A 6171-nucleotide genomic window follows, 5' to 3' on the forward strand; every position below is an offset into this window, starting at 1 on the left:
CTTCTGCAGGTGGGTAGCCTTCTAGCAAGCTGGTTAGCAAAATGGCTGATTTCAATGTGGTCTAAACATACAAATAAAACATTTACATTGTTATAAACATGTTTGCTACTGTCTAAATAACACACAGTAACATTATAACATTCTGACATGAACAAATACATTAGAAATCGCATTCATAACTGAAAGGGGGAAATATAGAAATAAACCCCAAGGAGTTGTAGCTTCGGCTTCAAGTCACTTCTAATGAGTGAGCTGGGAAACCGAGTGTGCCCCTATTGGAATGCCTAGGTATAACCAATCGAACGCAGATCAGACATCAATACAGCATACAATACAGCAGATTCTATTATCAACATTCAGATAAAGGAATAGCATATTACTTACTGGTACACATTATGATTCTGTATTATTATTTTGGTTTTATTAAGGCACTTTTAATTCTATAATTTAAAGCTCGCTGCCATTGGACTCTGGAGCAGTGGAAACGTGTTTTCTGTAGTGATGAATCATGCTCTACCATCTGTCAGTCTGACAAATCTGGGTTTAGCAGATGCCAGAAGTACGCCATCTTCCCGAATACCAATTGCCAACTGTAAAGATTGGTGGAGGAGGAATAATGGTCTGGTGCTGTTTTTCATGGTTCGGGCCCCTTAGTTCCAGTGAAGGGAAATCTTAATGCTACAGCATACAATGACATTCTAGACGATTCTGTACTTCCAACTTTATGGCAACAGTTTGGGAAGGCTTTTTCCTGTTTCAGCATGACAATGCCCCAGTGCACAAAGCGAGGTCCATTCAGAAATGTTTGGTCGAGATTGGGGTGGAAGAACTTGACTGGCCTGCACAGATCCTTGACATCAACCCCATCAAACACCTTTGGGATTAATTGGAACGCTGACTGAAAGACAGGCCTAATCGCTCAACATCAGTCCCGACCTCACAGTCCCTGCAGCAATGTACCAACATCTACTGGGAAGCCCAGAAGAGTGGAGGCTGTTATAGGAGCAAAGGGGATCAACTCCGTATTAATGCCCATGATTTTGGAATGAGATGTAATGTTGTATATTTAGCTTACAATGATTTCTTTGCGACTTGCGGTAACTCGCCATGGTTCTAAATCAATAGTTGGTAAGTATTCTAAAAATGTTGGAAAGATTAACTTGCTTGACCATGCTGTAGGTTATGTAACTGTTTGTTACATGCAATATGCTTTGTGGACTTCACCGGACAGAGGTTGTTCTCCGGTTTTGTGATGAAACAAAGGTGTGGTTGAATGTATTCTGCCACTGTCTCTTGCTAGTGTCTCAGACTTAAGCCTAATATATATATATATATATATATATATATATCACGGTTGCAAGGCATATGAACTAACAGGTTATAGTGCAAACAACGCAATTATCACAACACAAATATGTAATATGCTTTTTTTCTGGCTTGGCTTCCCCAGTGATTTTACCTACGCACCTCTACTGTACACGATAGAATTTAACAGAGGGGGGCATCGTTTACTACCTAAATTACTTGGATCATCTGGTTACCTGTCACCATTGTCATAAGGAGTGGACCAAAACGCAGCGGGAAAATGTATACTCATCTTTTTTGAAGAAGAAGAAGGAAAAAACAAAAATAAACACGTATTCAAAACAAATGACTCCAAACAGTCCCGTCAGGTGCAACAAACACTAAACCAGGAAATAACTACCCACAAACCTCCATAGAACAAACACCCCTATAAATAGGACCTTCAATCAGAGGCAACGAGAAGCATCTGCCTCCAATTGAAGGTCAACCCAATAAACACCACATAGAAATAGACCAACTAGAAATAACATAGAAATACACTAACATAGAACATAACCCAAACAACACCGAAACACCCTAAACAAACACTCCCTGCCACGCCCTGACCAAACTACAATAACAAACAGCCCCTTTACTGGTCAGGACGTGACATTACCGTGCAGCTCAGTTGGTAGAGTATGGCGCCACGTTTGTGGGTTCGATTCCCATGGGGGACCAGTACGAAAAAAGTATTAAAATGTATGCACTCACTACTGTAAGTCGCTCTGGATAAGAGCTATATTACTAAAATGTTCCCACCCGTGTTTTGAATACATTGAACTCAATGACAAAACAGACTGTGGAACGCCTTTTCACGCATAGATTTATTTGTCAAGGGGAGGGTTGAGGAGGAGGGGTGACACTTGACTAGTGCAGGGTTAAAACTTGACTTGGTGAGGTCTGAGGAGGATGAATGAGGAAGTTCCCAATATAGTTCCTCCTGAAAAAACCCAACCTCTTCAAGGTCATAATACTAAAAATCAGTGCTTGACTTGGGCAGGAGCTCACCGGAGCTGAGTACCGGAACTTCAAATTTTCTACTGCTTGAACTCCTGTTCCTCTTTATAAAGTATAAGCTCAAAAGTATTGTGGAGCTCCTGCACCTAAATATAAACAGTACCAGCACCCAAAATGAGTACCGGCACCTACTTCAGTCCAAGTCAAGCACTGCTTATAATACTATGACTATTTTGTGCAAATATTTCCTTGTTTCTAAAGCCAATTATAAAGTATAGCTTCACCAGGTCATCTAACGTAGACATTTAAACAGTGACTCAGAGCAACAGAGAGCCAGGGAGGCATCCCACTGGACAAAAACTGGTTGAATCAACGTTGTTTCCACTTCATTTCAACCCAAAAATGTAATGTGATGACAATGAATCAATGTAGAAAACTGATAGGATTTGCAAAAAGTCAACATGGGAATGTCTTGTTTTTTTCACCTAACTTTTAAGCTAAATCCAATGACAGGGTTACATTTTTGTTTTATTTCACATTCAATTCACGTTAGTTGACAACTCAACCAAATGTAAATCAAAACTAGATGCTGAACTGACGTCTGTCCTCAGTTGGATGCAAATAAGCAAATCCCCTACTTTAATATTAAGTATAAATTCATACAATTTTGTCACGTCCTGACCAGCAGAGGGTGTTGTTGTGTAGTTTTGGTCAGGACGTGGCAGAGTATGTCTGTGTATGTGTGTTCTGGGTGTTGTATTTCTATGTGGGTCTGTGTGGCTCCCGATCAGGGACAGCTGGTGATCGTTGTTCCTGATTGGGAGTCATATATTTAGGAGTATGTTTGTCACTTGGGTTTGTGGGTGGTTGTGCTAACACTGCTAGTCTTTTTGTTTGTAGTAAGCCTGTTGTGTGTTTATTGGTTTCCTGTTTATACTTTGCTTTAATTTACTATTCTTTACATTAAAAGATGAGTATCCACATTCCGCCTGCAGTTTGGTCCATTCAACACGGCTTCAACAATTATGACAAATTTTGACTTGGTTCTCAAAATATTCTGTTTATTCTCAAAGTTTAATTCCAACTTTATTCCCCAAATAATAATAGACATTGAGATTTTGAAGTACTATTCATGCAGGAAAAAAAATCCATCACATTATTTTATATATTTTTTTGCTTGGCCCTAATACTCTTTCAGAACAAATGTGTAGCCTACAGGAATATTGCATTTGATAAGAAATGACCATGTTTTATTAGGATAAGTAAAATTATTAATGGTTACATCAATTGGAAACGAAAAATGGATCCTACGCCATGATTTCTTTCATTCATGTCACGTTCTGACCAGTAAAGGAGTTATTTGTTATTGTAGTTTGGTCAGGACGTGGCAGGGGGGTATTTGTTTTATGTGGTTCGGGGTTTGTTAGTATATGTGTTTATGTAGAGGGGTGTTTGGTTAGAGTATTCCGGGGTTTTAGGGTTATGTTCTTTATTTTGTATTTCTATGTTCTGTCTATATTGTGTATATCTTTGTTGGCCTGGTATGGCTCTCAATCAGGAACAGCTGTACATTGTTGTTGCTGATTGAGAGTCATACTTAGGTTGCCTGTTTTCACCTGTCCCTTGGTGGGAAGTTGTGGTTGCATAGCTGTGTATTTTAGCCTGCAATCCTGTTTGTTCGATCGTTTTCTTGTTTTCTTTGTGTTCAATAAAAGTCATTATGGGCACTCAACCCGCTGCGCCTTGGTCCACTACGTACGACGACCGTTACAATTCATAAAATGTGTATGGTATGGCTCATTGCCATGTTGATTTGCCATGGGTAAATGAGGAAATTAAATACTTTATTTTATTTGTACGGAATGACTGTCAAATATATAAATCAACCTTAGTCTGCTCAAGAAGCAAGATTAAAATGTTCCGACGATAATACCCACCAGAGGGTGAAATCGTCTTGAAAAATGTTGCAATCAGGACTAAAAGATAACGCCTAATCTGATAGTTATAAGCGGTAAATCGGTGGTGAATGATGATTGCAATTAAGATCAGCTGTGCTGGGGATTTTAGAGCATGGTTGAATGAGAAATCAGCTGGCAAAAGTCTAGCGGCCATTAGTGGTTGCAGTTGGCCCCTTGGAATTGCAACCTGTCAAAATTGAAAAGGATATGTGAATTAGAATTGTGACTAGTCATCCTGAGGGATTGAATGTTTAGGTTTTAAACCGTTTGCCATACTGACTTTTCTGACACTCAAAATAGGTATTATATGTGTATTGTCTCTAAACTGTTTCATAGTCAACTTTTCCAAAATATGGAGACATAGTATACTATCACCAGTGACATCTTGTTTTGTGGTGTCTATATTTTTACATCTACTCTCATGTGCAGGATAACGAACGGTATAAAATTGTGTATCAATAGCACTTTTTAGTCAATATTTTTTCAGAGCCACAGTTCATTTTAAAGGGGCAATCTGGGATTGATAGATTCATTTTGGACTTTTAATTAATGATATATAGCCATTGATTGTTTAAGAATGTAACTCACAAATGCATCATGAGCATAGTTCAACTGTCTTACTTCATCACAACCATAAATATAAGCTTGTTTTACTCCACTGTTTGTAAACCATCCAATTGTAAACAAAGACTGTATAACTTGAAAACATGGTTAAAACGGTCATTTTGATCTCTTGGATGATCAGTCCTTCCATCCATAGCTCTGTCTATGAATTTGAGAGTGGTTACATTTATTGAGCCCCACCCCTCAGCTGTTGTAACGGCCGTCGTCAGAATTAGACCAAGGTGCAGCAGAGGATGTGTTCATCATTAGAATTTTAATTCAAAAAGAGAACACTTTACAAAAACAAACCAAAAACGACCAGAAACAGTCCTGTCAGGAAACACACTGAACAGAAACAATTACCCACAAAACCCAAAGGAAAAACATGCTCCTTATGTGTGACTCCCAATCAGCAACAACAAACTTCAGCTGTGCCTGATTGGGAGCCACACGCGGCCCAAACAAAGAAATACAAAAACATAGAAAAAGGAACATAGAACGCCCACCCAATGTAACACCCTGGCCTAACCAAAATAAAGAACAAAAACCCCTCTCTATGGCCAGGGCGTTACAGCTGTTCACCAAAATGTTGCCGGGTGTCTGTTTTGTTGTTGTTTGAATCCCAGAATGCCCCCTTTTAACTTACTTCTCATAATATTCTGGTGTATTGCAGTTTGAGAATATGTCTTCTCTAGGCCTCAACCTCCAAGCTATCTTATGATAATGGTAAATGAATCAATGAACTAAAATGAATGTATTTATAAACTATTTATAAACTAATGTCACAATAGTCAGTTCTACCCATAGTCTGACACAATAACATCCAGATAGCCTTGTTTCCACATTTTAACTTCCTCTTTCAGAATCATGTACTGTAGCATTTCAGTTTCCATTTACTATGACATGTGGTTGTCTTACCTAGCTACCTTAAAATGAATGCACTAACTGGACTTTGGATAAGAGAATCTGCTAAATGACAAAATGTCAAATGTAATTATACTTTCTCAGAAGTTGTCATGTTCAGCTTCTCTTGTTATGATGGTAAGTATCAGGAAGTATCAGGAAATTCCACATATACAAAATTATGCTGAGACTCACTTTTTCACTTACAAATGTATGCCAAGCAAACCATTGTTTGCAAAGTTAAACAAACCATACAACTCTATGCACAAGGACTACTAAACAAACATGCCTTCCAGTTGTTCTATAGCTCACTCAAAGAGGAAGGTCATAAGGTCATAATTCTACATCCCTATTACACACATGCCTGAGATGGTTCATACCAAAGATGATCTATTATTATGAATAT

This window comes from Salmo salar, chromosome 25, assembly GCF_965601325.2.
Source record: "Salmo salar chromosome 25, fSalSal1, whole genome shotgun sequence".
In the NCBI taxonomy this organism is placed as follows: domain Eukaryota; kingdom Metazoa; phylum Chordata; class Actinopteri; order Salmoniformes; family Salmonidae; genus Salmo; species Salmo salar.